This window comes from Protopterus annectens, chromosome 1.part2 (assembly GCF_019279795.1).
Source record: "Protopterus annectens isolate FY-2018-M chromosome 1.part2, PAN1.0, whole genome shotgun sequence".
Classification (NCBI taxonomy): Eukaryota; Metazoa; Chordata; order Ceratodontiformes; family Protopteridae; genus Protopterus; species Protopterus annectens.
The window spans coordinates 1131386583-1131403657 of NC_056727.1; positions in this window are offsets into that span (position 1 = coordinate 1131386583).

The window sequence follows — 17075 nt, forward strand, 5'->3', positions numbered from 1 at the left end:
AATTTTTTTTGTAATTTTACCAGTTCGCTAAACTAGTAGTCACAGAAGTACACATTCTCGTAATTGGGTTCATACTTTTTCTTTTCGAAAGGATGAGCTTTCAATAAGAAAAAATGGACCTATATCTATCTATCTATCTATCTATCTATCTATATATACGTGTGTATATATATATATATATATATATATATATATATATATATATTTATCTCTCTCTCTCTTTCTCACTATATATATATATATATATATATATATATATATATATATATATATATATATATATATATATGCAGATGCACTCACATGTGAGCATAAAGAGCAATGAAACATATTCAAATGTGTAAGAAAAATGAAAATATTGCCTTACTTTTCCAATTGCAGCTTCAGCTCAAGATATGGTTCAAAGGTAACTTTTGGGTTGGGGTTTATTTTTTTTTCCTTCTCATAATGCAAATCTGACTAATTAAATGTTGGAACTTAAGTTTTATACTAGGAAGCTTAATTTGGAGTTTCTGTACCCAACATCATTACCAGATGGTATTTCCTTATTTATGGATACATATTGAATCCATTAGTTTGTGGGTTGCCTTCTTTCATTCAAGATTCTTTGGATTTTTGATATCAAATTAGGAAATCTGTTAGCTTGCTCTCCACAACTTTTGTATATAATCTTACTCTGCATAAAGGTTTTTGAAAAACGCCATCAGGCAGATATAGAAAAATTCTTTCTCTAGCGCCTCGGCCACAGTAAGCCTTCAAGGAGTAACACATCACATATTCAGGCAGTTTATATAACACCAGCTACAACCATTAATCATCAATCAAACAATTAAGCAATCAAACAATTAAGTGCAATACATTTCAAAAACATTTCAAACAACACTTCTCCAACAACAGTCTGTATTCAGACCTTTAGGAATCAAAGTGTTGTATTTTAAAATAAAAATATTTTTTTTTCTTTAGAAGCACATTCTTAATCTTATTTACATTAGATTCACTTATAAAAACTTGTTCCCTGTAGCTCAACATTTTCATGAATATCATGGTGGTTAGTGTGATAGCTTAAAAGCAACTATCTTGGAACAAGTTTTTATAAGTGAATCTAATGTAAATAAGATTAAGAATGTGCTTCTAAAGAAAGAAACTATTTTTATTTTAAAATACGACACTTTGATTCCTAAAGGTCTGAATACAGACTGTTGTTGGAGAAGTGTTATTTGAAATGTTTTTGAAATGTATTGCACTTAATTTTTAATTGTTTGATTGCTTAATTGTTTGATTGATGATTAATGGTTGTAGCTGGTGTTATATAAACTGCCTGAATATGTGATGTGTTACTCCTTGAAGGCTTACTGTGGCTGAGGCGCTAGAGAATAAAGAATTTTTTACTGGCTTCGTTGTTTCATTTTGTGGTGTAGCAATTTGGGTCCTGCAGTTCGTTGTTCGTTGTTACATATAGAAAAATTGTCGGGTAATAAAAATAAATATTGCTTTTATAATTTGAACCTTGAAGAAAGGAATGCTTTGAAAGATTTAAGAAGTAATAAAGATATTAGAATAGTGGAATCCAATAAGTGAGGGGGACTGGGTAATTATATATGACACTGATTATAGGGTAGCCATAGAAAAAAATGTTACAGAATACAGAAAATATAGTCTGGCTACTTTAGATACCATACATAATAGTTATAATTTCCTTTATGCATGGTTGTATGATTTATTAATGAATAATGATATTGATTATGATATATATATATATATAACTTCATGGTGGTAGAAAATCCTAAGACAGAAGTGTTATTCAGTATTCTGAAAATACATAAGGGCCTGAACCCCCCCCCCCCCTTTCAGGCCTACCATGTCTGCACCTAACATCATTACTGGCATTTTCTTATTTATGGATACCATATTGAATCCGTTAGTTTGTTGGTTGTCTTCTTTTGTTCAAGATTCCTGGGATTTTTTAGATCAAGTTAAGAACTTTAATCAGGAATATAGTTATGATGATGATGTACAGATGTTTACTGCTGATGTAGTTTCCTTATTCACTAGTATTCCATAAGATAAAGGCATAGCATTTATTAGGTCTTAAAAAAAATCATTTCTACTGCTCATTGTTGGAATTGTTGTTGGACCACTATTATTTTTTGTTTAAAGGGAGGTACTATAAACAAATCAAAGGAATTGCGATGAGGTTGGCAGTAGCTCCTACTTTTGCTAATTTTGTTCTGGAGTAGTGGGAGAGTGAACTTTTACCTCAAAACAGTCTTTTTGAAAGACTTATATTTTTTAGGAAGTTTATCAATGATTTAATCTTTATTATTTGGGGGAATACCGGAGACTGTGAACAGTTTTGGAATTAACTTAATATGGGAGCTGAGGTTTTGAAATTTACTATAGCCAATACTGGTCTTAAAGTTTACTTTCTGGACATCAGCCTAGAATGCGATGTGACTCATAAGAATTTCCTTAGTAGTATATTCTGTAAATGTGCTTCGGGGGCAATATATTAGAGCCTCTAGACTGATTAATAGACAGTCAGATTTTGAGAAGCAAATTGAGTTTATTTCCTTTCTGTTTTTAGAGAGAGGATATAGTTAAGAACATTTGTTAGTGTTAAAGAATTTTCATTGACAGGGCATACTCATTTTGCCCAGATTTTATGTAAGCCCAAAGAGAATTCTATATAGAGTAGTACCTGATGAAGGCCACCCATGCATGTAGTCTTGATATGTTGATTGATAATAATAGTATTCATAAAATTATTTTTGATAATTGGAGACTTTTAACAGGGAATAATGATATTTTTTTAAATTGTGGGAGAAAAGCCCTTGTTCATCTATAAGACAAAGTGTAGTTTAAAAACTTTGCTACAGAGTGCTAGCACCATTAGTAGTCTGGTTTATACCAAGATAGAAAATGGAACATATAGGTGTGGTATGTGCATACTTGCAGGTATATTTATGAAGTTCCTTTTATTACTTTACCCTATATGGAGAAAATATATCAGTTACAAGGATATTTCCTTGCAACTACAAGGTAGAAATGTATATTACTGTTTGTTCTTGATGTGATGCGTTCTGTGTAGGAATGACATCCAAAACTTTAAATAAATTAATTAAAAAACATCTTTATTCTATTAAAAGTAAAGAAAATAATAATGCTTTCGATAAAAAAATTTGCTTGTGTGATAAGTATAAAAAGTTTTTATTTTTTGTGTTGGATCAAGTTCCAGAGGATTTAAGTGGTGATAATTTTAAGAATAGAAAAGGTAGAAAAGAAAATGAATGGCAGATAACACAAAGGCTGATGAACATACCGGTTTAAATGAAACAAAAATATAAAATCTTTCTTAAAAGATAGGAGGTGGAAAATTATGAATTAAAATGTGTCGTGGTTCTTTTAAATATGCATGTTCCTATAAGAAATTGTATTTTTAGCAGTTAATTGTTTTATTTAATTGATTGATCTATTCATATTAGATATATATTAGTAATTTGAAGAGTTTGTGTTTCTGAGGAAGTCTGTATTGAAGAAAAGTGGAGAAATTAAAATTGTGTACGTTTAAATATGTGCAGCTCTTTCCTGTGCTTTTAGTAGTATTTGTGTTTTATTAGTTGTGGTTTACCACTCATCTGTGTTCTATTTTTTCTTTGGTCTTTGCTGGACATCCTTGCTTCCACTTGCCTTCTTTCTGTCTGTCCCAAATCTTTTTCAGTAGATTGCCTTCTGCTTTTCTGCACATGTGCCTAAACCACAATAGCATGTTCCTCCTTGACCTTTGCTGCAATTGGAGTTACTTTGGTTTCTGCTCTTATGTCCTCATTTCTTCATCTGTCCCACTGTGTGCATCCTATCACCCATCTCAGACACTTCATCTCCATCACCTGTAGCTTTCTTAACTTTTCTGCCATTACTGTCTAGGTTTCTGTACCATACAGTAGTACTGATCACACCACTGTTTTGTACACCTTGCTTTTCAGCTTCTTTGATATTCTTCGGTCATACACTGCCTCTGACATTCTCTGCCAGTTGGCTGCAGCCCTTCTGATTCTAGCTTTGACCACTTCATTCAGACTTCCCTTTTCCTCATCCACCCCTCCCATATACTTGAATCTGTTAACTTGTTCCAGTATTTTTCCTTCAGTCTTTAAACTCAGCTTCTTCTAATTTCCCCATTTGCTGCCATTGTTTACTGTCTTATCTGTGCTTAATTTCATCCCACATTCCTTCAGTTTTCATTCCATTCCCCTATCCTTTGCTGAAGTCCTTGCTCAGTGTCTACCTATAATACAACATTATCTGCATACAGCAACTTTGTTGATCTGTCCCCTCCATCCTGCTTGCTAATGTAGTCCATCACCAATATGAACAGCAGTGGGCTGAGAGCTGAACTCTGATGCACACCCATTCCCACTGCAAACCCTTCTGTGAGACAGAACATTGTTCATACTTGAGTCATTTGATCATTGTACATAGCTCACACTAATTCTTCCAATAATTCTCAAACTTTGAACTACTACAGGACTCCACAGATCAGCTTTTTTGGGACCTTGTCATATGCTTTCTCCAAGTTTAGGAATATCCATTTGGACACTTTTTCTCATTTCCAGCTTCTTCTCAAGTATCTGTCTCACTGAAAAGATTAGGTCATTCGTGCTGCATCGTGATGTAAATTGAGACTGCTCATCTCCAATTTTACCTAATACTGCTCTGCATATTCTTTTCTCAGTAACCCCCTGCAGAACTTTCATGCATTGTAGCAGGAGTTTGATACCTCTTTACTGCATACAGCTGTGAATGCCTCATGTCTTCTTCTACACTGACAATAGTATTCTTATTCTCCAGTCATTTGGAGTATGCCTTCATCTTCCTTCTGCTATGAGTACTCTCAGGAGACATCTCTCCCCTATCTCCCCCAATATCTTGATCATATCTGCTGTCACCTCATCTGACCCTACTGCTTTCCCTGACTTTATTTCCCTCAGTGCTGTTCTTCCTTCTTCTATGGTGGGCTCCAACTCTTCTGTCATTATAATAATGGAAATAAAATAAAAAAGTGCAAACTTAAAAAAAAAATGCTTTATTACCACTGGAATAGTGGATACTCTTAATAAACTAAACACTTTCACCAATCCCTTTGGATTCATCAGAGTTAATGAGAGCAAACCACAACACCAAATAAATACACATTTAACTTCACCATCAGCCAATCACTTTATCTCACCATCAAATTCCCTATTTAAATTCCCTATTGTAGAAAAACTTACCAGCTTAAATGTAAACCCATATGTCACAAGATGGGTTGCAAACTGGCTTAAGGACAGAACCCACAGGGATAGAGTTGCTGGCGCTGTGTCAGACTCCAAGCCGGTCACAAGTGGTGTCCCACAGGGCTCGGTCCTTGGCCCCCTATTGTTTGGCATCTACTTCTCAGAAGTACAGGCCAACATGGGAGGACTTTGGCTGACAAAGTTTGCAGACGACTGCAAACTGGGCACCATAGTTGAAAGTGCATCGGACACGGATATCCTTCAGAAGGGACTCACGGAAACAGATAGCTGGTGCCAGAGCCATGGCCTGAAGTTAAATGTCAAAAAATGTATAATCATACCCTTCGGAAAAAACAAGGTAACCCCAAGCTACCATATAGGTGGCAATCCACTAAGCACAGAAGAGGTTATCAGGGACCTGGGGACCCAGGTTGACAGTGGCCTTTCTTTTGACACTCATGTTGCTAAAGTGGTTAGAAAGACCTTCTACATTGCCCACCTGATCATGAAGGGATTCACATCCAGTGAGGTCATTGTTCCCCTGTACTCTTCACTTATCAGACCAATGATCGAGTACAATGCCCCATTCGGGATGTATCTCACCCGACATCTGCAGCAATTGGAGAGACCCCAAAAGTTCCTCACCAAAAGGATAAAGGGACTCCAAAATCTGTCATATGCTGCCAGATTGAAGAAACTCCAGCTCTATTCAGTCGCATACCGTCTGCTCAGAGGTGACATGTGCCTGACATACAAGGCCATGTCCAACCCGGAATTAATGGACATGCTCCACCTCAAAAAATCCAAATCCACCAAAACCACTAGAGCAAGCAACTTAAGCCTTAGCACGGATATAAATAGGACGTGCTGGAGGGATAGATTTATCACTCAGAGACTCCCTATGCTGTGGAATAAAATCCCGGTCCATGTGAGGCAGAGCACCTCGCTGACTCTGTTCAAGAGAAATCTAGACCTGTGGATGGGAGATCGTAGGTTTACCCCAGGAATCATCTCTGTGTCACTGCTGGACAGAGGCACAACAAACTAATGGGCGCAGTATTTTTTCATATAAGGGGTGGCGTAAGACACAAAAATTTGGGCTAGGCTTATAAATGCCTTAGGGCAGATAGCCTAGTATAAACCTATGAACCTATGAACCTATAAATAATACATGAATAATTCATAAGTGACATAATTTCATACATATACCCCTCCCTAGAATATTTAAACATTCATCCAAGTAGTTTTTCATACAAATATAAAATTGCATAAGCATATAAAAAACATTTAAAATACAAAAAGCATTACTTCTAAACTAATATATATTACACTATATTTAAATAATTCTTAGTTTATTGCACAATCCCTAAATTCTTTCTGCTTTTTGTTTTAGAATAGGCATAATAGATATATTATCATTAAGCCCTGGGGGGGAGGGGGTAGTGGCATTTAATCTTACCTGCCAACTATATTCCTTTTCTTCCAACCCCACTTTATCATTACCACCCCAATCACTAGGACTAATTTTATCTATCACAAAAAAGATGAATTTTTTTTAAAATTCGGACAAACTTTACTATGAGAATAAAGGGCATTATGTTCATCCTTCCTCTTAATTGCTCTAATGTGTTCTGATATTCTATCCTTTAATCTTCAGACTGTTTTGCCCACGTAGAAGCCTGAACAGCCTGCACATGTTGCAATGTATACCACCATTGCTGTATTACAGCAGCATCTACCTTGGCAAGCTATCATCCTCTCATATGCTTGGACAGAAACATAAGGCCCATCATTAATAAATTTACAAATCCTGCACACCCCACATTTATACATCAATGACCTTTCTTTTTGTTTCTTAGGTCTTTCTAGAATATTTGTTATATTTTCCCCCTACTAAATACTGCTTTAAGCATCATACCTAACTTCTTTTTATTTTTCCTCAGAGAAGCACAAAAGCCATATTCTATTAATTATTTCTGTTATGTCAGGTGCTTGATAATTATACCTCAGTATAAACACCTCACTTTCTGACTTCTGTTTTTGCTCCTGTCCTTTAAACTCTTGTCCCTAAAGAATATATGGAAACCTTGTATTCCTTTTACTTAATACCTCATTACGTATTCTCAAGAGCAATTTCAGAGGGTATCCCCACTTCAGGAACATCCCTATTAACGTATATATTTCATCTTGGTATAAATCATTATCACTCACCAGTCTAGACAGTCTAACCATCTGCCCATTCACTACACATTTTCTCTGATAGAAAGGGTCGCAACTGTCAAAATGTAAAAGGGAGTTACTTTATGTCTCTTTCCTATATATATTGCTCTGTAATCCCACCTCTGTTTTTCTAATTTTAATATCCAAAAAATTTGCCATATTTGCATGCCAATGACTCGTAAACCTAAAGAAGGGGGTAGTGTGATTCAAATACTCCACAAACATATTAGCATCATTTTCACTTCCTTTCCAAAGGATAAGAATATCATCCAACAATCTATTATATAGTTCAATGTTATCCTTTTACATAGACTGGGAGATAAACAAATCTTTCCAATAGTATAACACCAGATTAGCAAATCCTGGAGCACATCTGGCTCCCATGGCAACTCCAGACATCTGATGGAACAGTTCACCCTCCAATGAGATATAATTATTCCTCGATACAATTTCCATCAGGTCTACTAAAACATTGATTTGTGTCATGTTTAACCTCCTACTTTTATATAAACTTGTAAGGAATGCAAGGTTTCCACCTATTCTTTGGGGACAAGAGTTTAAAGGACAGGAGCGAAAACAGAAATCAGAAAGTATGGTGCTTATACTGAGGTATAATTATCAAGCGCCTGACATAATAGAAATAATTAATAGAATATGGCTTTTGTGCTTCTCTGAGGAAAATAAAAATAAGTTAGGTATGATGCCTAAAGTAGTTTTTAGTAGGGGGAAAAATATAAAAAATATTCTAGAAAGACCTAAGAAACAAAAACAAAGGTCATTGATGTATAAATATGGGGTGTGTAGGAATTTTAAATGTATTAATGATAGGCCTTAGGTTTCTTTCCAAGGATATGAGAGGATGATAGCTTGCCCAGCTAGATGCTGCTGTAATACAGCAATGGTGGTATACATCGCAACATGTATAGGATGTTCAGGCTTCTAAGTGGGCAAAACAGTCCGAATATTAAAGGATAGAATATCAGAACACATTAGAGCAATTAATAAGAAGGATGAACTTAATGCTCTTTATTCTCATAGTAAAGTTTGTCCAAATTTAAAAAAAAATCATCTTTTTTGTGATAGATAAAATTAGTCCTAATGATAGGGGTGGTAATGATAAACTGAGGGTGGAAGAAAAGGAATATAGTTGGCAGGTAAGATTAAATGTCACTATCCCCCTGGGCTTAATGATAATATATCTATTATGCCTACTCTAAAACAAAAAGCGGAAAGAATTTAGGGATTGTGCAATAAACTAAGAATTATTCAAATATAGTGTAATATATATATATTAGTTTAGAAGTAATGTTTTTTATATTTTAAATGTTTTTATATGTTTATGCATTTTTATATCTGTATGAAAGCAAACTACTTGTATGAATGTTTATTTAAATATTCTAGGGAGGGGTATGTCACTTATGAATTATTCATGTATTATTTAAATAGGGAATTTAATGATGGGATAAAGTGATTAGTTGATGGTGAATTTAAATGTGTATTTATTTGGTGTTGTGGTTTGCTCTCATTAACTCTGATGAAGCCAAAGAAATTGGTGAAAGTGTTTAGTTTATTGAGAGTATCCACTATTCCAGTGGTAATAAAGTGTTTTTTTTAAGTTTGCACTTTTTTATTTTATTTCCTATTATAAGTGTGTGCCCTTGTTGGGTTTTAGTTTGGTTGGTGGACGTCTATCATTATAGGTTGTGTCTTGGTCAGTACAGCTGCTGTGTAATTTTCTTCATTCAGAAGATGCTGGAAGTTCTCCTTCCATCTGGCATTGATGACCTCTGAGCAGGTTTTTGCTGGCATCCCTTATCAAGGGTGTCTGACTATCATCTATACCTTTCTTTGTTTCCCTTGCATCCTGACCCAGTTTCTTTGCGTCATCTCCTGAGTCACTTTCCAAATGCTGTTAGAGTGCCCCTGATGCCTTTTTCTTTGCTACTACAACTCCTTTCTTAGCCTCTTTGTTGACCAATCAGTAATCCTTCTTAGTCTGTCATTTCCATCTACCAGTTTTTCCTGCACTCCTTCTTTCTCTAGATGATTTCCTGGACTTCTGCATTTCACCATCAGATTTCCTTATGTACCTTTTTTTCCATATCTGGCTTGGATGTATATCTGTTCTGTAGTCCTCACACATGCTGTTTTGAGGTGCTGCCATTCTTCTTCAACTACACCTATTTACCCTTCTTTTTGAGGTACTAGAGCCTTGAATAATTCCTTGAACTGTTGTGTTTTCTCTCCACTAAACTCCCAGGATTTTAACCTGGTCTCTATTGACCTTAGAGCCTTCTCTGACCACAACTTGCAGCTGATTGTAGCAACCAGTGGCTTATGCTGTAGGTCAGCTGTATTACTAGGGATGACTTTGCAATCACTGATTCTACCCCCAGTGCCCTTTCCTTACTAGGATGAAGTCTACCTGAGTTGCATGTTGGCCACTCTTGTATGTGATGTTGTGACTGCCTCTCTGGCTGAACCTTATGCTGGATACTATCTTGGCATTTGCCAGACAAAAGTGTAGAATGGCTTCTCCTTCTTTAGTTCTGTTGCCCCAAAATGTCCTGGTATATTCTGCAGTTATAATATCTCATAGATAATGTCGAGTCCTTTAATACACATTCACTATGCCTGAAAAATCACTATAAACTTGGCAAAAAGTTCAGTCTTTGATCTTGAACCAGAGACAATGGGTCTTAGTGCATGTGTGTGTGTGAGGGGGTCCTTACATACCTTTGTTATCATAAAAATGGCTGGACTTATTGGTGATTTTACATTCAAAAATGTGTACAGTTTAATGTCTATTATTGTTTGCAGAATCAAATAATCTACTATCCAATCAATTGACTTATAAGATATATTAATCACATTCATTGATGATTTTTGATAAAAAGTGGTATCTGCTATCATACAATCCATTTTGCTGATGTAATTAATTTGATCCATTAGGAGCACACCTCTCACTTTGTCTGGCTTTGTGATTCTTACTGATTTGTTAACCACTGATTCATTCAAAAGCTGATTTTCTTCCTTCGCCTTGTTGAGGAATCTCTTTTTGTTCAGTTTAGTAGGCATCACTTATAAATCTGCTTCACAGACTTTCTCAAAATGTATCAGTATAGTGTGTAAAACCTCGGTAGTTTCAAAGCAGGTACATATATTTGTACAGACTATCAAAAGACAGAAGAGAAGACTGCATTGTATAAACACTCTGTAACGTGAGTGAAATGTGCTTTAAAGTGTAGGAACTGGTTGTTTTAAAAGAACTGTGTCAGCAACTCAGGTGAGGAGCACAAGTTCAGGGTTAAATGACAGTCTGAATATTAAATTTATTTTAAAGAATAGAGCTACTAAATTAAAACTTTTCCTATTCGATTTAATAAATGTTCATTCTGATGAAGTCTTAACAATATAAGTTAAAAATCATTAAATATTCTGTGATTCAAATGGATCTTTAACGGAGTGTTTGGTTATTAATTTTCTTGTGCACCGTATTTAAAATATTCTAACTGATAATCCAACACATGGATTGGATAATCCTGATTCAAATTATTTATTTATTTTTAAGAAAAATGCTAAAAGCACATCCCTATAATAATATGAATGCACTTGTTTTAAATATGCTAGTTAGTTGTCCTACTGATTATACAAATTAGATAACCCCAGTGTTGACTATTTCAGATACTCTTGAATTACTTATTTGTATATATTGCATATATTTTATATTTTCTTTCTCTTTTTCTTTCTTTATTCTCTATGCTTATGCCTCTTGTATATATAGTTCATATACCTCACTTTATCTTTACTCTTCCCTTCTTCCCTTTTAGTTAACACAGGATCTTTACTTTTTAATTCACAATCAATTTCACCTTAGTTTTGCATTATTCGTTTAAGCAACTACCCATGACTCAGTCTGGATATCACAGGATTAGGTCAAGACTAGCATGGGCTAATCACCAGATTGATTAGCATGGGCTAATCACCAGATTGATTAAACAAAGCCATCAGTAGGTTAATCTTGTGATACCCACACCCAGTCATGGGTTATTGCTATAATATAATGACATTATTTAAGAAATGATTGTTTTGCCTTTCTTAAATAGTGTCTTTGTATAATGGCACTGTAGTGTTCCTCTGCATTCCTCCATGTTTGCTGATACACTGGGCATGTGTATGGAAAGTACAATCCCACGTAAGTGCTATTCAGGAAAAACAACAGATTTTCTCCATTGCTGGTTTTTTTTTGTTTGTTTATTTTTTCTCCTGCTGACATTATGGGCTCTTAATGCAAAAACCTAGACAAAGCCCAACATAATTGGGGGAGCAAAGGTCCAACAATAGGGACAGAATGTATTGCTCTTATAAACTTAGGAGGTTACTCTAATAGAACGTTTTGTATTAGCATGTACTGTATTTTTCTGAAGTATATGAAGTAGAACCATGAAATTTCTGTCATTGGACAGTTGAAAGGTATGAAAATCCGATGATAATTTAGTTTGGACAGCACAGAAATGCAAGGAAAATCAGGTATTCATCGTATTTTTTTTTCTATTTTGCTCTGTCTTCTAAACATATGCCAGTGGAAAAGTCTGGCCACTCAATGGTACTTTAGTGGCTGGACTTTTTTCTATAGGTATATGTTCGATGTACAATGGGCACTCTGGTTAGGCTATCCAATCAGTGCGCACATTTTTGAATGGCAATAAGCTGTTATTGCATAATTTGCTCTATACTGGCACAAGCATTTCTTTGTTTACTTTCTGTTTTTGCCAATAACGGTCTGTATATTTTAGGACTTGCTATTGTTATAAATGCTTTTCAGTGACATATATCTTCTAGCTAATACTAATGCTTGCATATGCTTATCGCAGTTACTCCTCCATTGTTGTATTGTTCTTGCCTTTGGCCTGGTTAATAGACGAAATGTGTCTTGTACCAGATCATCAACCTGGTTAGCAATAAATCAAAGAAGCACAAGTCACTATTTAAGACTGTCTTCAGATATGAAATTATAAAAGTCCAAGGCTGATTTTTTTCTGTGCTTAGTCTCCTTCTTCCAGTTAAATATATGGATGCATATCAATACGGACATTTAACAATACTGTGTCTGCAGAATGTTTGTCTATCCTACATTCCCTATGAACTGGCTAATCTTAATCTGAGAAATATTGGCAATACAATTTATCACTCGGTTATATTACTCCATGCATACTGAGCAATTCTGATAAAACATTTCAAAGGTATAACAGTAACTGTTTCTTTGTGGAATGCAAACCAGGACTTTAGAGATATGCGGATATTACATTTGCATTTCATTATTGCAGGTTTCCATGATGCAGGCATTCCTTTAGGTTCAGACTGCATGTGCCAAGTTTCAGGGGCTGGGTGAGGAAAGTAATAAAACTATCATTATACAGTACTACAAAAGCATTCTTTTCTTATTTCATAACCCCTCTGTCTTACACCCACCTGCTACTAAACTAAGCAAGTGCAACTGCATTGTTAACTGCTAGTTTCTACTGATGCTGTTGGTTTTTTTGCTTTTTTCTGTTTATAAATATGTTAGCATTCAACCTGGCATAACAGACTTTCCATGGTATATTCTTCAGCCTTAATGGGGGCAAAGCAGAGAGTGTGATGCACATTACAGTATTTTGATTGTGAGAATACACTCACTCTCATTTTATCATAAAACCGGTGTCAGATCATACAAACAAGGGTAGCAACAGATAACATGACACATTATAGAGGTGCGTTTACTCCACCCTGTTTGATTGCTGACAAGAATGTTGCTTCTCCGCCAGAATAATCTTTTATGTAACAAAAAAATTTCAAACAGTAGTACATAGTCATAAAGAGGAACTATTGTGTTTTTATTTTCCATTTTGATGACCTTCAGCTCCTACAGTAAAATAGTTTTAGAAGCTGGTTCTGATATGATATCAGCAAGGCATTTTAAATGTCATATACAGACATACCCATAGAGGATGCCACAGAATCTAACAAGATTATAAGGATATTAAAAATGTCACGGTTCTTTTGCTTAGAGAGGCTATGTATTTAAGGCTGCACTAACTGTTTCATCAGAGATCTGCATGCATGTAAGAAGTGCCTTGATGGGTGTAAAGAGGCAAATTGTTAGTTATTTTTCAATACATTTTAATATACTTGTAAGTTACTTTGTTGTGTTGCTACACACATGACTGTGTGAAAATAGTCACTGTATGCTGACAAAGTACAAGAAAAATAAGTGAAACTGATGTTTTTTTAACAGAATAAAAAAGCCAAGAAAACTGAGTTATGATAAAGAGCTATAACTCATTTCAAAGATTAAACTGCTGCCTGAAATTTCAGCAAAGTAATTTGGCTAACATGACTGTTGGCTTTCCAAATATTTCATTTTGGTCATGGATTCTGAGCTGATTTATACAAACAATTACCACAGACCATAATTTTAGTATTTATCTTTGCGACGGTACTCTAGGTTACTGCCATCAGTCTATTATGAAAAATTATCCCTGCAAATTGTTGCTGCCTGCAGTACAACGTGAGTCAGGAAGCTGTTGGAAGCAATATGTTGCACATGCAGCTTGTAGAACATATGCCTGCCATGTGACCCACATCTGAAAGTGTGGCTCATCAGTGGAAAAAGTATCTAATACCATCTCAGTACAAAAATAATTATATTGTTTATTCGAGCATTATCCCAGTCAGTTATCAAAACTCTTGCTTCTGCATGTGAGGTATTTGTGTTAAACAAAAATATCTTAGCCATGCACTCCATGGATCCCCACACCTCGAACTGGCTTAGGTTGCTCAGTCTCCAATTGCCATTTCTTTCACATAAAGGAGCTGAGAGACTTGTGAGTTCACCAGTGTTATACTCTAAAATGTATTATCATTTTATATTAGTGGCGAGAATGACACAAGATTACATTCTACTTAAATTATTAAGTTGGAGCTCAGATTTTTGTAACTTTTGTACCTACAATACACTGCTGGATAGCAGATCTCATTATAATTCGTGTGATCTTACTGCCTACAGTAAGCCCACAATTATAGCATAGAAGACCTCCAGTTCACTTAGCATATACATCCATCCTTCACACAGTATGTTATTTGGGAGAGGGGTCTCAGCTCCTCAGTGTTGTCTGCTCAGTTTGAAGGCTTACAGTGCCCAGTTTGATGGTGTCTGTCCAGAAATAAAGAAAACAGACCTATTCCAGTTTTTTAATTTTGAAATCAAGACTGCCTTTTTTCTGCAATTGTTTAAGGATGGTAGAAGAACTCATCTCCTAAAGAAAATCTGAACTTGATATACAAGGATTATCAATTCCATTTTAATCCTGAAACAAAGAGAAAACTGGATATCATTATAACCATGCTCTCACATGAGCTTTTCTTTATGTACCAGCTTCAACACTTCAACAGCTAAAGATTTCTGACCTGAAGGGAAAAAATGATAGGAAATGCAATGCAAATAAGTCAAAAGACCTTTTGTGCCTTGGTGATGCCCCTCCTCAAGATCTACCTCCTATTTCCAAGTGGGCAAAACATATCAGGCTAGCGATGAATTTGTTGTTAGCCATTGCATGTTGTTACTACTATAATGCTGGCAGCAGCTAAGATAATTTATATTCATTAGTCAGTAATCTGATGTCTGACAGTTTAGTGCAAAGGTTTAAAACTATTTTCTTCTAGACCCAGACCAATTAGCAATTATATGCTTGGTTCTTGCATCTTCAATTTCCCTGCCGTGTTACTGTGAACAGGTTACTTAACCTGACATTGCTCCCAAGTTGTCACCGAAATATTATGGTGCAGGTCATTAAGGATCTGCTTTACAATGATGTATAAGCTATTGAATCAGAAGCAAAATGCTCAGTGTGCAGAGGGTATTCTTTAAAATCATGAATTTAAAATAATATTTTTCATCTGTGTCAGTTATATATCTATAAAGTACATTAGTTACTATTTTACTTCTAATCTCTGAAAGGTGACTGTCTATTCTTTTTTTTTTACTTCTGATTTGATTTGCCTATATAATAGGCAGGACACTGGCTGCATATAGCTAAATGAACAATATTTCTATTAGCACAGTTTCCATATGCTTCTAATAAAAATTCTTGATTTTAAAGAATATTTTTAAACCTCTTAGATGGGGTGACATAAGACAACAAACAGAAAAAGAATTAAAACAGATATTGCATTTAAAGCATATATTGCATCAGGACTTAATGGTATGGTTAGCATAAAGCCATACTTAAAATGATTACAAATGTAAGTGAACTTATTTTTTATGTTTTTTATGTTCAATATTGTTTTTATGACAGCTTGTACTAATGTCTCACGTTACAATTCTGCTTCCTATCCCCCTTGTTTTAACATCACATGATCTTAAATATCATATGACTTTTCAAATATCTCATGATTTTTTTATAGTGATCATATGATTTTTTTGTATGTGACTTTTTTAATGATCATTTAAGATGTGTTTTTAAGGAACTTACTTTTCACCTGAAGAAGCTGCTAGGCGAAAATGTGCTACACTCATGGTTTTATTAAAATTTATACCTAAAGTTCATGGTTCCAGGAAATATTTTTATTTTTTCGCTTATTCGCTATTTAATAGTTCTGGACTTTTTGTGGATAACAGGTTTTGCACTATATATTTAAAATAGCAAAATGCAAAAAATCTGCATCTGTCTTTGAACTTCTCAGACTTATGAAAGAATGACCACAATATTATCACATGTCTCTAAGAGCATAAACAGACAGGAAATGAGTGTAGTTGTATGTGGAAAAATCCATATGTATCTAAAGTCTTAAATGCTGTTCTGTGTTTCTGTCAAAATGATATGGGTCTGAGACTGTTAGGATCTCTAGAACTTTTTCTTGAGATCCTGCATTGAGCTTGTCTTAGAACCACGGGCCCACAGCTTAACCAAACTGTTTTAAATTATTTTTATTTACATTGTGGGTGTTCTTATATAGACCCCTTGTTATAGTTTTTATAAGGTCGGAAACAAGTTGACCTTTATAAGGTTGGAAATGGATGAGGGGTATAAGATAGCTGCAAGAATAAGATAAAGCAGACAATGGAAACACAAAATATACACAGTAAAAGGATTGCACAGGAGGAGGAGGAAAAAGATGGAAACTATGTTTCTGTAGGGCAGAGACAATTGTTCTTTTTATTAGAAGCTGAGGATGGAAATATGGCAAAGTGTGATGGAGCGAGGGTTAGGGAAGAGTTAAGGAAAATTTGACATTAAAAATATATAAAGACAAGATAAACAGGGACATTATGGTGGACTGATGGTGGGAGGGGTGACAACATACTGATGGCAGACAGACACAAAAGGGGTTGGGAGGAGTTCTGATAATCAGCATTCACTCTAGTTTGTAGGGATTCACATATTCTTCACCCTGCTGGAACTGGTACAGTGACACTGATGGTGTGGAGATTAAACCCATGGGTCACTCAATGGCCAGAGCAGATTGGGACAGTGAGTCTTCCAGCTGCTGGAGTAGAGACTGTAATAGGTGTCACTGCCTTGAAATGGCTCTTAATTGTCA